Here is a 22,941-nt window from a genome sequence, read left to right as displayed (position 1 = left end):
AAGTGACGCGCGTGCCACCAAAGTGCGGGGGCAAAAGGCCCCACTGTAGGAGTCCAAGGAGGAAGAGGAGGCCACATGCAAGCTGGTCCTTTGCAGGACAGCCCGGGAGCCTAGGCAGAGACCTGAGCAGAAGGTCCTGACCTTAATCAGGGGCTTGAGCAATGAGACCAGCAGACCAGCAGACCAGCACCCTCTGGTCTTGGGAACAGCAAAGCCCTGGGAAAACATTTAATTATTAACTCCTGGGCAGGAAGGACTGCCAGGCCCAGGGTCACCAGGGCCACGTGAGAGAGAGGGCACCGGCCACATCCGCATTTCAGATAAACCACAAATACATTTTATCGTAAGTATTTCCCGAATATCGGATGGGACGTACTTACACTAAAAAATCATTCATTGTTCATTGGAAGTTCAAACAGGACTAGGTGTCCTGCATTTTGTCGGGGGTGGGGGACAGGCAGGCTCTGAAGACAGCTGTGTCACGAAACCCAGCCCCCCTCAGAAAAGTCACTGCCAGGTCGGAGGAGGGAAGGTTACCCGCTGCCCCTGGCAAACATTTTGGCATCACCGGCCGCTGGGTGGGGTGAGGGGGAGCTACAAAAACAGGTCGGTAAAGTACAATGACCCCCCCAGAGCCTGTTTTTCTCACCCGCCCACCCCGGGGTGCCTGCAAACAAGGGAAAACAGGAAGAATGCCAGTAAAGGCCATTTTCACAAAGGCTCCATACTTTACAGCTGTAGTGTTCCAGCGAAACGTAAGGTCTTGAACTGGCTGCCGAGCCCCCTCGCACCTCGGCTGGTGGGGGCCGCGGGGGGCAGCCAGACTTCCCACTCACCGCTTCCACCGCCACGGCGAGCACCAGAGCTGACCTGGGACAGGAGACGCACAGAAAAACAAAACCAAACCAAGTGCCCCGACTGCAGCGGACTTCATCAGGCTAGTGCTGCAGGCCCGGAAGATCGCAGACAAAAATGTCAAGGTCAAATGTCAAGGTCCCACTGGCTGTTTTAATAAACACACACACACACACACACACACACACACACACACACACACACACGCACACACACACACACACACACACACGCAGAACGGGGTTTTTACTCCAGTGGACTCTCCCAACAGCACCCACATCTGCGTCACCCTGGCTCCAGGACTCGGTGACTACTCGCCCATGCCGTGCCCTCAAATGTCTACGATTCACTCATCCTCAAGGCAGTGAGGACCCCCGCCAAGGGGGCTGCACGGGATCCGCGCACAGACACTGCCACTCGGGGCTGGGGGCGGCCCCTACTGGACCTGGAGGAGCTGGTGCTGAACTCCGGAGGCAACCGGGCTGTCACACGCACGGTCTGCACCACGGCCACAGGCGTGGAGCTGCAGGGTGCGGGGGATGCAGAGAAGGGCAGCCCGGGACGGCGAGGGGAATCACCGTCTAGCCAGGTGGTCTCTGTAACCACCGTCCTGAAAAAGCTCCCCGCTTCCATGCCCGCCGCATCTGAGGATACACGAGGGCTGTTGTCTACCTCCTGCCGCCTGCGGGCAGCAGCTCCTCCAGCTGACCGTCTCCCCCTGGTCCCCCAACGTCCTTCCATCAAGCCTGGGGCTCCAGCCCCGGTGAGGCCTGACGCCCCCAGCTACAGACCCTCCTTCCTCTTGATTCAGAGCCAGAGCCACACCTGCCCGTGAACCCCCTGTCCTCAGCCCCCACGGCCCAGCTAGTGCGCTGAGAACTAATCCCCTGCACGCACACTCGCCCCGGAGCAGACGAGATGCTCACACAAAGCTTCTCGTGCACAAAGCGGTAACCCCCATGACTGCGGCCGTAGCGACCCACGGATCCGGGTGCGGAACCGCCGCTCACGCCGGGGGACGGTGACAGGATGCTGCCGGCAGCCAGGCTGGACATCTCCGGAGAGACGGTATTTCAGTAGAGGAAAACGGAAGCCGAATGTGAAAACACAGCAAACTCGGAAAATGTCTCAATCGGATGGTGGACATAGAGTTGTTGTTCTGCTTTCCTGTCTTCCTATAGAATGATAATGCTTTTGATTAAAAGTAACTTTTTAAAACTCCAATGACGATGACCTAAGGTCTGCAATGGTTTTTCCAACACAAGCCCCTGATGAACCAAGTCTCCTCCAAACTCTGAAAGGAGACGGGCAGGGGAGGCCGAGGGGCGCCCAGTGGGGTCCCGGGCACGGTGGATGTTTCCGGAAGGGCCAATGCTCTCACAGAACATGGGCAGAGGGGGGCATTATTGCTCCTGACCTAGAGGTAAGGGGCAGCCAGTAGGGGACACGGCCCCCAGTCCTTCCTGAGGCTTTGAGGGAGGGACAGGACAGGCCCTATCCAGCAGGGCAGACAGCAGACCTGCCCTTGGAGCCCCTCCCGGGAAACCTCCCCCAGGCCACACGCCCTGTAAGCAGGGAGCTTCGAAGGGGAGAGGAGGGTACAGCCCAGGGAAGGGGAACTTGGGTCAAGTCACCCCCCGTCTGGGCGCCAAGCACACCGTCTTCAACAGGAAGGCTGAATTAGGGCAGCAGGCAAAAGGCAAACTATCTGCATTGATGTATGCGTCTGGATATATTTTTTTAATGCATTGACCTTAATGCAAGGACCTGTGCAGTCATAGGTGCCCAGGAAGCCGAACTGGCAGGAGAGAGTCCCACGTGCTCCCTCCGCCCCCGCTCAGTGAACAAACGTATTATTGTTCAACTCCTTCTCCACGCAAGCTTCCTGCCTTTTCTTCCTTGGACGCTGACCCACCAGGGAAAAGTTCAGCTAGCACCTAGTCTCTGGCTCTCACCGACCGGTTCTACTCGGGATCGGAGACGAAATGTAAAATCCGATCAGGGTTCCATGGCCCAGAGGGTAGGGCGGCCTGGGGAGCTAGGAGCTCGTCCCAGGCCCAGCCCCTAGTTGGGCTCCCTGCAGTGACCTCTGGCCGGCAGGGGCACTGGGGATGCCCCGAGAAGGCGGCGTGGCCTGGGTCCTCTGGCCGGGTGCACGCTGACCCGCCACCACGGAAAGCTGGCGGCGAGGCTGGATTCCCCAGACGGCTCCGGCTCGGGCAGTGCAGTCCGTGGGGCCTTGCGTGGGGCGGACACACCTGCTAGACGATGGGTTACCAGCAGCCGAGTTCAATTACGGAGTCTGGGAACTGGGTACATCATACAAAATTACAGAGCTCCGCGATTTCTAGGGGGAAATGGAATGTCACAGAGATCTGAAAACTAGCAGGTGTCTGGTTATGAAATGCTTTTACAGTTTCCAAACCCGCGCTGGGCTCTGGCCCGGCTTTGGGGCCCCGGCTCAGCCTCAGACGCTCCAGGCAGGGTGGGCCTCCCCTGACATGCCGTGTTACTGGCTCGGGCCACCTGCCACCCTGTGGGGTGGGGCCGCAGCTTCCGCAGTCCTGCCGTCCCCTGTAATGACAGTGTTTAAACTCAGGATGGGTTTTCTTTAATTCTTATTATTGTCGTGGCTGCGGGAATCTGGGTGTCCTCTGCACCCATGACTTTGATTTTCCTAAGAGAGGGTCTGCAGGGGAATTTAAAGCTGCTGTGCCAACCTCCTGGTGGAGACATTTCTGCGGGCTCCCTAGGAGATGCCCTTCCTGCCCCCGGCTCCCAGGACGCCACGCGGCCCCGTGCCCCAGCTCCATCCCCTGGAATGGCCCTTCCCTGTGTGGATAATGGGGTGCAAACACCAAGTGTGACAGCCAGTTCTGAGCAGCCTGGTCAAACCCCACAGCACCATCCACGGTCCCAGAGATGTCCATCCCCGGGACCCCTAAGCTCAGCCTGTCCTGGGGCTCCCAGCCCCACCTGGGACCTGGACCAGGAGGCTGTCCTTCACATGCCACAGGAGGTACAGATGCTCAGCCAGGGCTGGGAACGGATGACGGCTGTGACACTGTCATCCAGCTTCTCCCAGGAGCAGAGACTTATCTGTGGTGTCCCTGGACTGGTCTCCCCTGGCCGCCCCAACACCCAGCCCCCCCCCCCCCCACCCCAGCCCCCAGGGCCCAGTGCAGGCCACAAGCATGGAGCCACCTTCCTGTCACACCTGCCGACACCCGTCTCCTCCACCTCCTCCCACGCTGCAGGGACCGATGGACAGACGGATGGACCAGAGAAAAGGCAGGACAGTATGAGCCAGGGAAGTGCTCAGATAGGAGACCGGCCAACCAAGGTCCACAACGCCCCCTGCCACAAGGACGGTTCCGACTTCTCTTCTGAACCCCCGGTTCCAGAAGCTGATACAGGCGCACCTCCTGTCGCCACGCTTTGCTTCGTGGTGCTACGTGGCCACTCTGTACCTTACACACGGTGGGTCTACAGGTCTGCATCCAGCAAGCCTACCAGCGCCGTTTTTCCAACCGCATTTGCTCGTTTTGTGTCTCTGTGTCACACAGTGGTTAATTCTCGCCACATTTCCAAACGTTCATTACGATTCTGTCTGTCTGATCTGTGGTCACTGATCAGGATCACCGAGAGCTCGGACGATGCTCAGCATTTCTGAGCAACCAAGTAATTTTTCACTAAGGCATGCACATTGTTTCTTAGACACACGCTCTACTGTACACTTACTAGACCACAGTGGTTGTGTTTGTACCCACTGGAGACTGAACCAGTCCACCTGCCTCGCGCTATCGCGGTGTGGGTTCCCTGGCAGTGGCCTGGGGCTGCAGCACCTCCAAGGTGGCCCACGGTCCACCCCAGCTGTCTCAGGAACGTCTGAGGGCACCAAACCATCCACGTGCCTTTGGTGTCTACCGAACACTAAGCAGAACACGTGGGCAGGGAGATGCCGATTCTCTACACGGACGGCTGAGCGGCGGAATCGTGTGGCTTGTTTTAAGCCCATAGAAATAGTCAATGAAACTAATGTTTCAGAAAACTGAATTTAAGTGTTTCTGTTTTAAAGGACTGTGATTTGAAATTATAACGTTCATGAATGGTAATTTGTGTTTTGACTTATAATGGGTAATTTGAGATATTTCAGGGGCTGTCCTTGTTGGAATCTTTTGAACGAAGCTGAGATTTATTTTGATTGCCATTTGTATGAAAATCCACCCACACACGTTAATATAGCACGTTTTTAACTATTTAGATTACGTTCTCAATGGAACATAAATTACGAGAAAACCCACATTAGAATAACGTGCATAGTCACTTTGCTAAACAGAAGGCAGCAAGACAGATACATTTTTCAGAATAGGTAATAACTAACAAAACGGTCCTTCTCTCATTATTTCCCGGAGACTGTTGGGTCTCAACCCAGTACCCAAGTGTGTGAAATAATAATAATAATTCAGGCATATCTGGAATAACGCCAGCCATCGCTCACCTGAAATGGTCCAACTTCACACTTTCAAAATTTTGTCTTTATGAGGGCGTATCTGTGAAAGCAGGTGAAAACATGTTTCCTCTAATAGCTTGGTAGCTCGATGTATCATTTTAGACAGAAAGCACGTGGCTCGGGGGGGGGCCTCAGCGTGTGCTCCCGCCGCAGCCCGGAACATCAGAACAGACCAGCCGGGAGGGGTACTGGACGCCCCCGACACCGAGCGCTCAGGGGAGATCACGGCCCGGATCCTGACCGTGCATACAGTCAGGGGGAAGCTGCAGGAGAGAAGGAGCCGGGTAACACCCAGGGGTTCCGCTGGACCAGCCTGGGGTGAGGCTCAGGGTCTCTGCCCAGAGCTGTAACAAGATACCTTGGACTCGGGGCTTCCACAACAGATGCTTTATCTCCCACAGCCCCTGAGGCCAGAAGTCAGAGATCGGGGCAGGTGGCTGTGGTCTGCTCCTGGGGACAACCCCCTGCCAAGCTGCGAGCGGGGCCCTCTCGCTGTGTCCTCTCGAGGACGGAGGGAAGCCTCCGGGTCTCTTCTTGCAAAGACGTTAACCCTCCAGCATCGGGGCCCCCAATGATGCCCCATGATGGTGCCACTTGACCTTAATCACCTGCTGGAAGGCCCCATCTCCTAACAGCCCACTGGGGTCCACAAGGGAATTGGGGTGGGCAGGAAAATTCTGTCTAGACCGCCAGGGAAGTCCCACCTCCACTCTTGAGGCCCCTGCCCCTGCTGAGGGGTCGGCCCGAGGCTGCAGCAGTGGGCATGAGGGGAGTAACCCCAGGGGGCACCCAAGGCTCCAGTAAGAGGAAGGTCATCACGGAGCCATGACCCCGAGGAGCAGGCGGTCGTCAGGACGCCCAGCACAGCCCTATGCCCCAGCATGCGGGCCGCTCCCGAAACACAAGCAGCCACTGCTGCCGCCGTGCACCACCTGCCAGCCCCTCCCTGACCGCACCACCAGGAAGGGCGCCCAAGACAGGCCTCAACACCCAGAAGGGGGCAGGTGCTACGGGTGCGAACGTGAGCTCTCTCCCGCAACTTTGTTGGAAAGAAGCCATCTTTTAAGCACCTTGCCCTGTGTTTCCATCGGCTTTCTCAGTCAAAGGTCCCGGGAGTGGAAGAACCACTTCAGACAGGACGTGGGCATTCCCCAGAGGCCTCAGCAGTGAGCGGGCACCTCCCCAGGCAGCTGTACAGATGCACCCAACACACGCACTCTGGGGGTGCAGGGCTGGATGGCACCCGATGGGGTATCACCACACATGTCTCCCAGAGCCCCAACAGCAGCCGAGCAAAGGGAGAGCTGGGTGAGTGCCACAGACTCGGGGTCCTTCATAGATGTCCTCAGGGCTGTCTCCCAGCACTGCTGCTTCCTGGCGAGGGAAGCTGGGAACCGAGCCACCCTGTCCACCCCCTTCCTCCAACCCACTCCCTGTCCCCTCGGAGCAGAGAGAGGCAAGATCCCTCGTGGGACAGGGTTTACAATCTATTCCGCGCCTTTTTCCAGCAGCGGGACTCTGGAGATTTCGGTAACAATAAAAGGAAAGCCGCTCCAGCAGCATCATGTGGGGCCACGTGAAAAGGAAGCAGAAGCTGGTCCAGGAACGGGTTGTCCTCCTCACAGGGACCACTGGCTGGTGGGCCCACCGGGATGCTGCCTGCTTCTGAGCAGGTGTGAAAGATGAAGCTTCTGAAAGCTTCCACGTCGACCCCTGCACGGCCCACAGAGTCTGCAGCCTCCCAAGCACCCAAGGACGGAGTTCATGCGCTCGGAAGTACCTGTCTGCCTGTATAGAGACGTAAGGCTGTGCTGAATCCTCGTCCCTGACCGACCAGGCAAACATCCCCCACAGACACACTCCTGCATGGCCACAAGCTAAGGGTTCCACTAAAACATGGTTCTCTGCCGCCCAGAGTTTACGCTTCTTGAAACACAAACACACACATGTTATTCAAGCTGCAACAGATCCACATGCCCCACTGTGCTGGGTGGGGTCCCCAAGATTCACATCCACCCAGAACCTCGGAATGGGACCTCACCTGGAAACAGGGTCCCCGCCAATGTGATTCGCTAAGTGAGGTTGCAGTGCATACAGTGGTCCTTGGGCAGTGACACGTCCTTTCGACAAGCCATGTGAGAACGCTGACAACACCCAGGGGGAAGGCCACATGAAGCCAGAGGAGGAGGCTGGAGGGAGGGGCCTGTCAGCCAAGGCATGTCGGGGGCTGCCAGCTGCTGCCAGGAGCTGAGACAGGAAGGAAGGACCTTCCCCAGGAGCCTTCAGAGGGAGCATGGTCCTGCAGATGCTCCCATTTTGGACGTTCAGCCTTCGGAAGGATGAGAGGATAAACTTCTGTTGCTGTAAGCCACCGGCTTGTGGTAATGTGCTACGTCAGCCACAGGCGGCTAATACACTGGGAATCTATACTCCAGGGAGCACTACCTTCCACACGGTTCTTATTTTTCCATGGGCCGTATGCGCACCTCCAGTCCGGACCTTGTATCTTTTCAGAAGAAGGAAACAATCATCGGAGACATCATGGCCTCTGACGTTTATAAAAGGTCCTTAGTAGCGTCTGGCTAACAAGTGGCAGAGACTAGGAAAGGGAATGGAAAGATACAGGCTTTGGGGGGAAACACACAGAACTGGGGTTCAGTGCGGAGCCCTGGGGGCAGTGGACAGTGAACGTCCACACCTGTCACTTGCTGTTCCCTCTGTCACCCACTTCTCCTCCCTCCTCCTACCCCACAGACGTGCCCTAGATCACGTCTTCTTTAATCACCTTCCTTAAGCTAAAAACACACACTTGCAAAGTGCATGTTTCTTCAGCTACATCTTCATGGTTTTCATTTAATTTGGGTAGTGTTTATTTTTCGTATCGCTACAGGAGAGCTGGGACAAAACCCGCTGCCTGCGCTGCCTCTTCCCGAGCATCTCATCAGAGTCCACACTCGAAGAAAAGCAGGCACAGGTACTGGACCGCGGTGGGGTCAGGGGAGACCCACGTCAGCAGACTGGGGCAAGACCGTTCTCTCCAGAAAGTGCAAAACTGACAGTGCTTGGACCACGAGTCGTGAATGAGAAGCCGTGGCTGCTGATGGTGGGCACAGAGACAGTGAGGCAGGGAGAAGGGATGGAGAGAAAGCAGAGGGAGGGAAGAGAGGAAGGTAAGAGCAGGCAGAAAGAGGAAGATACAAGGACACACTGGGGCAGAAGATGAAAAACAGCGAGACCTCCACACCCAGGGGAGACAGAGTAACAGTGCTGGACGAGGCCTCCTGCCTGCAGCCACCAGAATGTGCTAAAAATATATGAAAAAATGTGTTTCCAAATGCAGAACAGCCACACATGAGACAGGAAACAAATGAGGTGAGCCCTATGATTGCTCCCAGCTTACTGCCTTCATGAACTTCTAGGCCACCATGAGAGAAAGGGCCACCCAGTGAAGCTGGGGGGCTCCTGGTGGAGTAATGGGGCTGGGCATGCCATGGCAGCCATCTGCCGGACAGGGAGCAGAGAGGGAAGACTGGACACGAAGGCCATGGGAGATGTGCAGAGTGTCCCTCTGCGTATTCTAGAGCCTGGGATTGATGCAAGCATGTCACCTACCAGGGACCGGGGAAAGAGGCATCCCAAGGCTACAAGGTAGCAATACACATCAACCACACAGGTTCTGGATTGTGCTGTTCCAGCAGCCACCCTGGAAAACCTCAAGGCCTCAGGAATGGTCAACAGTTGTATCAAGACTAAAAGCTGCCACAATCCCACTAAACACAACTGAAGGTAGGACATGAAAGGACTGAACTTCTTTTAAGTAACATGACTGAACCTCACAACAAACCAAAGGTCAAGAATATTTAAAAATAGACATATTCAAAAATAGACTCAAGATAAAAGCTCATAATTCACAGTGTTTAGCAAAAAAAAAGTTACTAAGTTAATCAAACAATAAAATTACCAGGCATGCAAAGAAGCAGGAAAACGTGACCCATGACGAGGAATATAATCAACTCATCAAAATGAACCAAAACTGGATGCAAATGGTAGGATCAGCAAGGAAGGCACTGCAAGTATTATCAACATTATATTCTGTATGTGCATGATAGACAAAAACTCAATCAACTCCCAAAGATGACAACTATCACATCTAAAATGAAAACTATACTGGATGGGATTAGTGGCAAATTAAACATCAAATAAAAAAATCTGTGAGGGGTGCCTGGGTGGCTCAGTAGGTTAAAGCCTCTGCCTTCGGCTCAGGTCATGATCTCAGGGTCCTGGGATCGAGCCCCGCATCGAGCTCTCTGCTCAGCGGGGAGCCTGCTTCCTCCTCTCTCTCTGCCTGCCTCTCTGCCTACTTGGGATCTCTGTCTGTCAAATAAATAAATAAAATCTTAAAAAAAAATTAAAACCTTTAAAAAAAATCTGTGAATTGGAGCAAAATAAAATACAGAAATGACAAGACGTTCCAACAGAAGAGATTATCAGTAAGTTATGAACCAGCTTCAAGCAGTATGATGCATAGATAATTGGAGTCCCTGACAAAAGGGGGAGGAGGTACAGATAAACTGTTTGAAACGACAACCAAGAATTTTAGCCAAACACAAATCTGAGGGAAACTATAAACCCACAGACTCAAGAAGCTCAATGAAACCCACACACAAGAATTCTAAGAAAATTACACCAAACTGTGTCACAATAAATCGTAACTCAAGATAAAGAGAAAAATGTTTTTAAAAAGATTTTATTTATTGGGGCGCCTGGGTGGCTTGGTGGTTTAAGCCTCTGCCTTCAGCCTGGGTCGTGGTCTCAGGGTCCTGGGATCGAGCCCCGTGTCTGGCTCTCTGCTCAGCAGGGAGCCTGCTTCCCCCTCTCTCTGCCTGCCTCTCTGCCTACTTGTGATCTGTCTCTCTGTGAAATAAATAAATAAAACATTTTAAAAAAATAAAGATTTTATTTATTTATTTGGGAGAGAGCACGCACAAGCAGGGGGAGCAGCAGGCAGAGAGAGACATGGAGAAGCAGGCACCCCGCTGAGCAGGGACCCCCCCACACACACACAAGGACCTTGGGATCGTGACCTGAGCAGAAGGCAGCTGCTTAACTGAATGAGCCACCCAGACATCCCCAAAGAAAAAAATCTTAAAGGCAGGCAAAGCAGGGTACCTGGGTGGCTCAGTCAGTTGGGCGTCTCCCTTCAGTTCTAATCATGATCCTGGAGTTCCAGGATTGAGCCCCATGTTGGGCTCCCCCCTCAATGGGGAGTCTGCTTCTCCCTCTCCCTCTGCCCCTCCCCACTTGTGTTCTCTCTCTCTCCTACTCACTCTCTCAAATAATTAAAGTCTTAAAAAAAAAAACCAGACAAAATGTTAAAAACAGACCTTTTACATCTGAAACTCCATCTTAAGAATGACGGCAGATTTCTTGCTGGAAACAATACAAGTGAGTGGGCGATGAAAAAACATTTTTCACAGGCTGAAAGGTAAAAAGGCAAAAACTGGAATTTTATGATCAGTGAAAACATCTTTCGAAGATGAATACTCTCCACACATGTAAAAGCCACAAGACTGCACGACCAGCGAGGCTTCCCTATAGGAAATGTTAAAGGAAAGCCCTCGGGGAGAAGGAAATGATAACCAAAGAAAACCTTGAAACGACACATGAGAATGAAGACAACTGGGAGTGATAATCACAAGAGTAAATATATGCCTTTTCTTCATTATTCACTGGTTTATTGATTTATTGATTGGGGGATGGGCAGAAGGGGAGAAGAGAGAGACTCTTAAGCAGGCTCCCTGCCCAGTGCAGAGCCCAATGTGGGGCTCGATTTCATGACCGGAAGATCAGGACCTGAGCCAAAAATCAAGTCAAACACTTAACCAACAGAGCCACCCAGGTGCCTCATATGCTTTTTCTTATTTAAACCTCTTTAAATGAAAACTGGCTTTTAGAAAAACAAATGTAGTGCAGGGTTTGTAAAATACACGAAAGAAGAACACAGGACTGGATCAGAGAACTTAGCCAGATGCTGTTAGTGAGTGACTTGAAGGTTCTCAGACAGCAGCGGTGTGGGAGCACTTGAAGACGGGCTGGAAGAAGACTGACGTCTTTACTAGAAGCCCTCAAGCAGCCACCAGAAACCAAAACAGATTTACAGCGATCAGACCAACCAAGGAGAGAAAATGAACCACAAAACTCTATTAGTCTACACAAAGATAAAAAGGTGAATGGAGACCAGAGGAGACAAGCAGAAATCCCACAGCAAGAAGACAGACTTAAACCAAACTCTTGCTGTTTTCCCACATTAAATAGGATCCAGCTCTGAGCTTTGTATAGGAAATGTTCATTAAAAGTAAACACAGCTGAGGGGCGCTCAGCTGGCTCTCTCCGTGCAGCGTGCAACTCTAGGTCTTGGGAGCATGAGTTCGAGCCCCATGTTGGGAGAGGACTAAAAAATGAGTAAATTTTTTTAAGAAAAGGAGAGGGGGTTAAAAAAATAGCTGACAAGTTAAAGGATAGGACTAGGACAAGGCATAGCACATTAATACGAATCAAATGAAAGCAGAGTAGTTACAGTATTTTTATCAGGAAATTGAAGAGAAGGAAAACTCTCGATTCATTCTATAAGGCCAATGTCCCCATTACTAAAAACAACCAACAATAACAATAGTTCAATATCTTTCAATATCTTTCGTGAACACAGATGCAAGAGTTCAAAACAAAATTTTAGCAAATGAAATCCGACAGTACGTACTGCATGACCAAGGGTGATCTATAACAGGAACAGAAGATTGATTTAACATTTAAAAATCAGGGGCGCCTGGGTGGCTCAGTCAGTTAAGCATCTGCCTTTTGCTCTGGTCGTGATCCCAGGGTCCTGGGATGGAGCCCCGTGTCGGGCTCCAGCCCCGTGTCGGGCTCCCTGTCACTGCTTGTGTTCCCCCTTTCCCTACCTCTCTCTCTGTCAATTAAAAAAATAAAATCTTAAGAAAAAAAAGAAAAATCAATGTAGTTCACCATATTACCAAACTAACAATAAAACCAAATGACCATTTCAATAGCTGGAAAAAAAACGCTTTTGCCGAAACTTAACGCTGATCTGTGACACAAACGCTCAGCGGACGAGGACCAGAGAGAAACTTTCTCAGTCTAAAAAAGGGTACACAGAAGAGCAGAGCCAACATCATGCTTACAGCACGGAGCCTGAAAATGTTCCCCTGAGAATGGTGACAGGACGGGGATGGCTGTTGTCACAGGCTCTGTTCAGTAAGGCAGCAAACCCAAAACATCCTGATTGGGAAGGAAGAAATAAAGCTGTCTCCGTTGGCAGACCACGTGGCTGCCCGTGTAGGAGACTCCCGGGAATCCTCGCCCAAGAACAGAACTAGGCGTGATTTTTAGCAGGATCGGAGGATACAGCGTGACAGGACACGACCCACCGTGTTTCTGTGGACCTGCGGGGAACCGCTGGAAGCTGGCATTTAAAAGCAATACCAGGTAGACCACCAACAGAAAATACAGTAAGCTGAGGGCAAGTCTGACGCGGGATGTGGAATGCCTACAGGCGGAACACAGCAATGCGGCGGAGGGAAACAAAGGGGTCACTGGAGGGAGACCGCCCTCCCCAAGTTCAAGTTCAAGTTCAATTCCACACACGCCTCCACAGGCCGGAGCCAGTGGCACTTTCCCAGAGCTGAGGACCAGCATCCAAGCGGACAGCCTGTGCCGTAGGCCTGTGAAGGCATTCTGCTGACTTTCCCAGGGACGAATGTTAGGATTTCCATCCTTCACTTGCAGAAAAACAGGTGGCCTGGAAGCAAGCAGCTCTGGGTGTCCCTTTTCCAGACGAGCCCGGGAGCAGGTGTCCCCCACCCCACACACACCTTGTTACTTAGAAGAGGAAGCTGCAGGGCCCAGAAGGTGTGCTTTTCCTTATTTAAATGGACTTTCCCTGCTGGTGTGCTTGGTCAGTAGGCGCAGGATGGAGGTCAAGAGAACAGAGGAAGCCGCTTTCGCGCAGACACGTGCAGGAGGTGGTGCGCGCTGCTGATCGATGGCCTGGCAGTTCAAAAAGCTTTCCTAACAGGGTAGCAGCAGAAGAAATGCGAGCAAACACCAAACCCCTTACCTAAACGCACCTAACGATGCTTCACACAGGAAGTCTGCAGCCCAAGTCCAAGCTGCAAAAACTATCCAAAACCAAAACAAAACAAAACCAAAAAACACCCCAGTGTCCAGCTTCCAGTTAAAATAGATCCAGGCTTCTAGAGCACGTAGACGGCACGTAGAGAAAGCCTGCCAGTCCACACCCATAACCACACCACACCAGCCCCCATGCCCACGGGGACTGACTGACTGTCAGCCCAGGAACGTAAGGCTCTAGAAAATGCTAGAATCCCAACCGGCCAGGACCGACACACGGGGCAGCCACCACCCGCAACAGTCGGGCAGAGCACTGCAGAGACACGGAAACATCGTGGCGGGGTTGGGGAGGGACAGCACACTACGCAGCACCCCCTTGCCTCTGGGGGACCCGGGCACGTCTGGCTGCTTCCTGCATTCTTCACTACGAAGCAACTTCCCACATCCACGCGGCAGACAAAAAACCGGGAGTGTGCAGGATTCACCCACGGGCATTGTTACACGCAACCAAGGAACAGCACCTTGACCTCGAAGCAGCGCTTCTGCCCGCCAGTCGGCAAAGGCTCAAGATGTTACTGTAAAACCTGGTGCTGGTTCTTCCCCAAGTTTGCTCCCCATCACGGGCAACGAAGCCGTCTGCGGGCCCGCGGCGCATGGCCTTGAAGAGTGGCCACCGCGAGTGCAGGATCTCCGGCTGTGGACGGTGGCAGCGAGAGCCCAGGGGCAGCACGGCAGGTCGGCCCACCCCCCGGCAAGAGTGTGCCGGCGGGCACGGGCTCAGGAAAGCACCAGCGGCTGTCAGATGAAGGCGGCCAAGGGGCCGCCAAGGAGTCCACTAGAGGGGACGTGCCGGAATGTTCCATGTCCAGGGTAACTTCCAATGCCTCTTGAATTAATGGAACTGGTGCAAAACAGAAACCAGAGCTGTGAGGGGTACCTGTACCACCAGTTTCCAACCACCACTGGGATGGGGACCCCTGGCGACCACTACCCCAGGGGTCCTAGCCGCCACTCCATCCCCCTCGCAGGGGTGCCTGTGAAGGTAAAAGGGGTTTTGTCTTCGTGCAATTTCCAGGTACTGAGGCTGGGTCTGCCGCCTTCTGGAGGGCTGAGGCCTTTTCCTCCCGGGAGACAACCTTCTTTCAGGGAAAGGGGAACCTTCCCGCCCAGTCCAGTCTGATCACTGGTGCCCCCCGTCTGCGGGGCTCTCCTGCATCTCTGCACGTCTGGTGAGGACAGGCACTGACCCTCTCTGCCTCAGAGACATCCCGGCTCCCCGGGGCTGCCGGACACAGCAGCACGAGCAGGTGGCAGAGGGCAGCAGCTGTCCCTTCTCTCACAGCCCTGGGGCCAGGAGCCCAAAGTCAGGCTGCTCCCTCTGGGAGCGCTGGCAGAACACCTGTCCAGGCCTTCCTCCCGGCTTCCTGAAGGCAGCCTCCGCGGCTGGCCGGCTCGGAGACGGCTGTCTTCTCCGTGTCTTCACACCGTCTTCTGTGTGTCTAGATTTTCTCTTAAGGACACTTGTCACACTGTGTCAGGGCCACCTTAATGATGTCATCTTGACCATCTGCAAAGACCCTACTTCCAAGTAAGGTCACATTCACAGGACTGGGGCTTTGGGCTCCCATGTGTCTTGGAGGGCCCCAGTGCAACCCAGCACAGAAGCAACAGGGGCCGGGCCAAGGCACGCGGAGTGTCCAGGGTAGCAGCCTCAGCTTCCCCAAGTCCACGGCTTCCCTCCCAAAACGCGGCCCACCATGTGCACCACCTCACCGCCCCATCGGCACCGCTATGGAGGAATCTGGGTGCAGAGAACCAGGACAAAACGCTGATGTTCTGAATCCGCTGCCGCGGTGAGCGATACGCTGATCATTCTCTCTGACCTGGGGGGTTTGGGTCTTTTGCCAGCACCATGAAACGGTGGTGGGCTGACATGTTCTGGACACCACACATGTGCCCTGGTTCCAAACCAAGGCATCGTCCTTAATATTGGGAAGCCCCCATATCCTAGCCATCCCTGAGAGCTGGCCACTTGGCTCCTTGATCGCTCTCCAAACCTGCCCGCGGCCTCTCTCCTTCCCTGCTGCCAGCACCCCGTGCGTCCCCTTCTGCCTGCGTCCACCCACGCCTCCCCTTCGGGCACCTGCCAACAGCCTGGACCGCCTCCAGCAGCCACACCCTCTGGGCAGCCACGCCCCCGCAGCCTCCCAGGATCCCAGCCCAAGTCAGGGGAGCACCGACAGCCCCGCTGGGTCAGGCTTCTCTGCTCCACATCACCCATAGGTGCGTGGCTTCCCATCAAAGCAGCGGACGCCAATCGTCGTAACCCCTGAGGACTCTATGCCGTACACGCGATATCTCATTTAATCTGGACAGTCCAGCAGGGACACCCTACAGACCTCGCATGGAGGGAAAGCCACAGCAAGGCGGAATGGCTTCCCAGGACCACAGAGCTCCAGGCAGATGGCGGCAGGATTCAAACCCACCGTCTGACTTCAGAGACCACGAGGTGAAATCACAGCCCACTGCGGCCTCCCGCTGAGAGCTGGCATTTAGTGGACAGTAGGGTCGGGATCCTGCCTTGGATTCAAGGGGGCCACACACTGCGCAAATGCCTCCCATAGAGAGGGGAGCCTTCCGTCCCATCTCCTTGAGCCCGGGGCAGTCCCGAGGCAGAATGTGGCAGAGACCAGGCCACAACACGCGTGCCACTGAGCCTGCAGGACGCTGGCTGTGCCCCCCGCCTCTTGCAGCACTCCACCTCCTGCAAGGCGGCCGCCACGGGAGGAGATCACCGAGCCTGAGCACATCCGGACAGCGAAACTGAACTCTGGACCGGAGCGAGGGACACTGGCTGATGCTGCCCGACAGCCTGACCCACAGAACATTCTAGGTCTGCTTCTTGGCTAGACTGGCGTCCACTCCGAGAGAGGAGGGCAGGTCTGTCTCCACTAACCGCTGAGCAGTGCTGGGCATTGAGCTCAGCTTCTAACCAACGCACGCTTGGCTCTGATGCCGGGCCCAGCACCCCCGGGAAGCCGCCACGAGAACCCCCGGCGCGGGCGCAAGGACTCCTCCGTGTGTCTCAGCAAGAGAGAAAAGCAGCCTGTGCCCCACACCAGGCCCCGGCACCCCCTCCCCCGTCCTGAACCAGCACGACAGCCTAGAAGAGCCCACGCAGCTCTCCACGTGCCGGAACACGCCGGCCCTCTGCCAGCTGAGGATTTCCAACCAGGACCTGCATGGGTCCTTCCAGAAACAGAATTCTCCCTCGGAGGAGGGGGGGGGGGGGACTTCCGTGCAAGGTACCCAGAAAACACAGCGGATATTTATAGCTGCTGTCTGGGAGGGCACAGGAATGTGAAACATTAACAGAAATAACAGACCAGAGGAATCGCCCTGGCAACCAGGTACAGCGGTAGAGACAGTGAAATTAACTGTACTCAAAAGTTAAGTCAGAACAGGTGCAGGGCGTGAGCGCACCCCGTGGGGGCCGCCGGGTCCCGTCCATCCATCCAGCATCCGTCCGTCCCCCCGCCTCCGCAGCAGAGGGCCCACCACATTCCCACGCCCTGCCTGGCCCTGGGGTCCCAGCGGTCTCCCTGGAGCCTGAGCTTTCCTGCTCTGGAGGTGAGAGGGCACCCAGGGCCCAGGGACCCTGCGTGGGAAGAGGAGAACAGACAGGCCACCCCCGGTTGCAGGATGGATGCGTCCGACGTTCTGGCCTGAAACCATCAAATGCTCATTTTCTCTACCACCTCTGCAGCGGGTGCTGGTTCTCGAGGCTCCTCGGGCGCACTCCTCGGCCTCCCCTGGTCTACCAGCAGGCACCCTGCGGCCTCCACGGGTTTCCTGGGGACCATGTGGGTCCCCTACTTCCCTGGGCTCCCTGACTTAATGGCATTCACCCGGGGGCCGGTGCATCCCCGACAATCATCAGTGTATATGGAAGAGGATTAACCCCATGTAGCTCGGAGAGTAGCACCCCAAGTGCACACATGAGCCCGCTAACACCAGAGAGGGTACACTAGGACTCCAACGCACACAGTGAGTCTCAGAGGGACATTCAAATGTCCCTTCTGAAGCCTGGACTGCTGGGCCCGCTGCTTCTCTGGGGAGACCCATGAGGCCGGAGCCTTGACACTGAAGGCCGGGGCTCCTCCACCGCACAGATCCCAAAGCCCCGAGGCTGGGGAGGAGCCGGCCGCCTGGTTACAGGGAGAGGAGAGCTGAGCAGTCGGACGACTCCAGAGGGGACAGCGCATTAGAGCGGCGCCCTCCAGGAGGGCCACTTTCTCTCCCCAGCCTGGCGCAGACCACGTTTTCAAAGATTTCGGGAGGGCAAGACGTAAGGCCAACAGCCTCGGGGGCGTCCGGATGCGGCCCAGCCAGAGGGCCTCCTGCACACTGTTAAAAGCCCAGCCGCCTGGATGTCCCTTGCCCCGGGGGCCCAGCTGCTGTCCCTCTAGCACATGCTCCTGTCCCAGCTGGACAGAGATGCTTTACCGACGCCCAGGAGGGCATGGGGCACGGCTTCAGGAGGCTGTGTTCTCCCTACATTTAGTCAAAACCCCGGTCCTGGAGATGTGGGGTTGGTGCTCGGCTGCTGAGGTCACAGGGGCCAGGAAGCCCACGGGGACATCTGTGCCACTTCTCAGAGAGAGGGACCCCAGGTCACTGCTGCCGACAAACTGAAGTGTGGGGACCAGGTGGGGTCCACTTGTACAAGAAAACATGCTGATCGGGGAATCGGGACCTCCCCCCACAGACCTCATTTCAACTGAATCAAAGCCCCAGCTCCACATACAGCCACCCTCTGGGGCTCCGGGTTCACCACGCCCATGAGGGGAACAAGGCTCAGCCTGCACCGATGCTCCTCCCCGGTGCTTCACGCTGGGCCCCTGCGGACGGCGCCCCGGGGTGCACCGCAGAGCTCGTGCCAACACGTCCAACAGAAGAGGCTTTCGCGCCATAACTCACACACACGGCCCTGCAGCCCCGTGGTCGCCGCCGGGAATCCAGTCTCCCTGAACAGAACAAGATGACACTGTGACCTCCCAAGCTGTCCCCACGGTCAGCACCGGGACCAGAACCCAAATCTGCTCGAAGATCCCTTCACGGACGAGAATCGCAAAGCACGGCCTTAAGAACACACCCTCTGGGGAAATATCAGGAAAATTACTTAATCAACCCAATTTTATACTTTCTGCCTTCCGTCATTACTAGAATGTTCACTTCCAAATGCAAAGTGCAAGGAAATCTGTGTTCATTAAGGCTTTCTTTTTCCTGGAGTTTCTATCAAGCCATCAGGAGGCTATCAGCTTGCGAAGGGGACGGGAAAACGCAGGACCCAGAGAAGGCCATCAAGCCTGCTTAATTAATTAATTAAGCCTCACGCGGGGCGCCCGCAGAAATCACCAAGTGCCTTGTGTGAAAATCACCGCGTTCCTGAGGGAACGTTCTGTATCAAACGTGAACACCCGGTTCGAACCGAAGCCCTCTCTCCTCCCTACCTCGGGGAAGACCGCAGAACCGCTCGGGGTCACCTGGGGGATCCTGGGGGGGAAATGGGGGGATAAAACCCTTCCTCTCGCCGACGCCGTCCAGCCTCCCGGAGAGACCGACGCTCCCGGAGACAGCATGGGAGCCGACCCCAGGGCTCGGAGCCCCTTGTCCGCAGGCCTCCGCCTCTTCCCGCCCCGTGCTGCCTGGTTCGTTTGCAGGAGGAACGTGCTTCCTCCAAGAGGGGACCACACGTTCTGACCAGCTCGGGGCTTCGGGAGCCGGAAGTCCCCGACGGACGCGCTCACGGGGCAGGTTCCCCGGCGGGCCTATCCGGCCTCTCTCCCTGCCTTGTAGACGACCACCCTCATCTTCACGGCCTTCCTCCCGCGGCCGGTCTGCCTCCAAGCGTCCCCTTTTATACGGACCCCAATCACGCTGGGCTGGGCCCACCCAGGGCCCTCAGTTTACCTGAGTCACCTCTGTAAAGGCCCCAGCTCCAAACTCGGTCATGTTCTGCGGCCTGAGGGAGGCCGACGCATGAATTCTGGGGGCCCCACCTCGGCCCCCGACAGCAGCGCTGGCCGGGAGCGCGGCTCATGCCCCCTTCCAGCAAAGGAACCGCAGGCCTCGCCAACGCCGAGTGCGCCGCCGCCAACCGCACGTCCGGATGAAAGGCAACGGGCAGGCGTCCAGACGGCTCAGGGGAAAAGCTTTTTTCCAGAGGGTCATCAAGACTGCATTGGGGGGCGGCGCGGGGGGGGGGTGCTTCAGGTGCTGAACCTCGGGCCCGGCGAAGCAGCAGATACCTGTTGAGTCCACACGGCCTCCACACTGGGGGGCCAGGGAGGGCAGACGCGGGGCCCTGCAGGGGTGCGGGGGGGGGGCAGCAAGCCCCCTCTGCTCTGGCCCCACACTCCACCTCCAGCCATCCACAATCCGCCTTAACCAAACACACCTCCTACTTCGAGGTTACGCACCTGCTGCCCTTCTTAAATCACCCGACCTGTTTAAACTTGAGTTTTATTTACAGGGGAAAACCAGGAGCTCATCATACCACCATGGGACACAGGTGATTTCAAGGCAGAACGCAGGATCCCAGGGGCAGTGAGGCCTCAAGACGTCACCCTCCCAGGGTGCCTGGGTGGCTCAGTGGGTTAAAGCCTCTGCCTTCGTTCGGCTCAGGCCCTTGGGGAGCCTGCTTCCCTCTCTCTCTCTCTTCCTGCCTCTCTGCCTACTTGTGATTTCTGTCTGTCAAATAAATAAATAAAATCTTTTTTTAAAAAAGCAGTCACCCTCCCGCGCCTGACGGATCTCACAGCACGGCCCGTATCTTCAGGGCCAACACGGGCACGACTTAAAGGCCTCAGGAAAACCGATAAACCAGAATCGAACCGGGCCACGAAGGAGCCGAGCTTCCAAGTCCGTCACCCACTCTGAGAGCAGGTTCAAAGCGGCAGGACAATCTGGGCTCCTGGGAAGCCGCTGACCGAGGGGACCCCGTGGAGGCGGGAACCCAGGAGAAGCCCAATCCCGACCGCAGGCAGCCGGTCTGCGGCCTTCACAGGCCAATGTTCTGTGACCCCCCAGAAGGCTTAAGCCCACGGAGAGGCGTGAAAAAAGGAGCCAGAGGCGCCCCCAGCTTCGTCCGTGAAACCCGGAAAGAAGGCTCCGTTTCACGCGCTGCACCCGTCTCCGCTTGGAACTGAGGAGCGCCTGACAGAGTCGCTGTGTTTTCCCACCAACGATGCGAGGCAACAGCAAGAGGGCGGGAAGATCTCCCACGGGAGGCAGGAGGTCGTTCTGAGAAGGTTGAAGACATTTCCAGAATGTTCCAGAGAACCTCAGATGGCCCCTGTTTCCGGCGTAATTAGGTTGGTAAGAATTGCTCACCCATTTGAAAGGGGGCTTGGGCGAGAATGTGGGGATTCGAGTCTGTGAGATCCCACGAGTCTCAAGGGCTCAGGCTTCGGGGCCCATAAGGTCAACGAGGTTCTTAAACAGAGAAATGGGAGCGAATCAAATCCTCGAGCTTTAAGAAAGCCAAGTTCCTGTGCCCCTCTAATCCAGAAATACCGATTCCAACGCCGTAAGTAACCAGATGCGTTCTTTGCCGGGTGGGAACCTCCACGCGGGGACGGGTCAGACCCCGGCGTCAGACCTAAGACAGGATGGGCGGCGGGGCGCCTGGGGGTGCAGTCGGTTACGTGCCGGGCTCTTGAATTCGGCTCAGGTCACGATCTTGGGGTCATGGGACCGAGCTCTGCGCTCAGCCTGGAGTCTGCCTGCGATTCTCCGTCCCTCTGCCCCTCCCCCTGCCTGCACATGTTCTAAATACATAAACAACATCTTCCCCCAAAAATGCAGCCATAAAGAGAGACGAAGCTCCGTAAACCCCAGCTCCGTATGCGTGTCCATCCCGGAAGCAGGCGTGTCCCTGACCCTCAGGGCACTGCCACTCGCTGTGTGGCTTTGAGAAGGTCCTAGACCTCTCTGAACCTTAGCACCTTCGCCCATCACGCGGGTTTTTGGTTCTCCCTTTGCGGTGTCAGGACAGTTAAACCAGATGACGTCCGCGCCCCGTGTTTCCGGTTGGAATGCAAACCCCACCATAGAAGTCAGAAATCAGAGGTCAGAAACCCGCGTGTCAGAAATCACAAGACTCGGCAGTGGCTCGGGGTCACTGAGCAAAAGGAGCTCCCCACACCGGGGCAGAGCCCGGAGGCCAGACCCCCAGACGCGACCGGACCACGAGGACAGACAGCAGCGGGCCTGTGGACGTCCCCCCACGGGGCACAGCGGGTCATGGCCAGGTCCCTCCTCAGCCATGCCCTAGGGGAGGCACTTCATGGTCAGGGGGAGACACAGGCAGCAAGAGATGACCCGGCTGCAAGGCCTCTTCTAGAAAATTCCATCTTCACAAGCCGCCTGCAGAAGGCAGCCTCAGCGGGAGAGGACAGAAGTGACCCTCAGCCCCCTGTCCTGAGTGCCAGCTCGCCGTGCCTGTGAAGCAAGTTGGTCACCGGAGGCTCTGGAAGGGAAGACCGATGTCACCTGTGCCTGGTGGAGACAGCCGTGCCCTGCCCAGGACGAGCAGACCCCGTGGCCGCGGGCGGCCGGGACTGGCATGGTCGGGGACAGTGCCACCGACGTTAAGGACACGAGAAGGCAGCAGAGTGCCAGGCGGAAATGCCGCTGGCGGAGGCTGGCATCTCACTTCGACACACATCATTCTTCCTAAAGGCAGGCACGGCTCTGCCTTCTTGGGGGCCGGTTTGTGTTTTTTAAGACGATTTTTTCTAAGCAGTTTTAGATTCACAGTAAAATCAAGGGGACGGCACGGATGGCTGGCATCCCCCACCCCGTGTGCACGGCCCCCCCACTCCCAGCGCCCCCACCGGAAGGGGCCATCTGTTGACATCTGGTGAGCCTACATGACACGTCATCGCCACCCAGAGTCCACAGCGGACATCAGGGATCACTCTCGGGGGGGTGCGTCCTGCGGGTTTGGACAGACGCATGATCACACATGTCCACCACCACGGTGTCACACGGGGTCGGGCCCCTGCCCTGTTCTTCTCTGCCCCCCTCCGACCCCAGCAACCACCGCCTGCCTTTCCCGGAACATCACGGAGGTGAAGTCACACAGAGTGTGGCCTTTCTGGGTTGGCGTCTCTCCCAGAGTAGGGCTCGGCCACGTTTCCTCCGTCACTCTTCATGGCCTCGTGGCTCCTTCTGTTTCAGCGCCGAGCTCTGTCCCCCTGTGTGCATGTCCGCCAGCTTACCCACCCACCTGCCAAAGGACATCGCAGCCCCCTCCACGCTTGGACAACTATGAAGACAGTGCCTGTGAATGCCCACGTGCAGGTTTCACGTGGACGTAAGTTCTCAGCTCCTGTGGACAAATCCCACGGAGTGTGCCTGTG

At 56.1% G+C, this 22,941-nt stretch overlaps 1 protein-coding gene across 7 annotated transcripts in view; it reads right to left on the bottom strand.

Moving 5' to 3' along the window:
- SHANK2 (SH3 and multiple ankyrin repeat domains 2) overlaps positions 1-22,941 on the bottom strand; it is a 453,945-nt gene that overhangs the window by 397,698 nt on the left and 33,306 nt on the right. Inside the window, exon 1 of one of the 7 annotated variants that reach the window (XM_059399001.1) lies at positions 837-918. The exons of 5 other annotated variants lie outside the window; for them this stretch is intronic. The gene's annotated coding sequence lies outside the window, so the exon portion shown is untranslated. Of the gene's footprint in view, positions 1-836; positions 919-22,941 lie in introns of those variants that run through there. One more of the 7 variants, XM_059398992.1, reaches the window with a different exon arrangement.

Source organism: Mustela nigripes, chromosome 1, assembly GCF_022355385.1.
Source record: "Mustela nigripes isolate SB6536 chromosome 1, MUSNIG.SB6536, whole genome shotgun sequence".
Classification (NCBI taxonomy): domain Eukaryota; kingdom Metazoa; phylum Chordata; class Mammalia; order Carnivora; family Mustelidae; genus Mustela; species Mustela nigripes.
The sequence above is the reverse complement of the archived record's forward strand: the minus strand, read 5'-3'. Positions and strand labels throughout refer to the sequence as shown.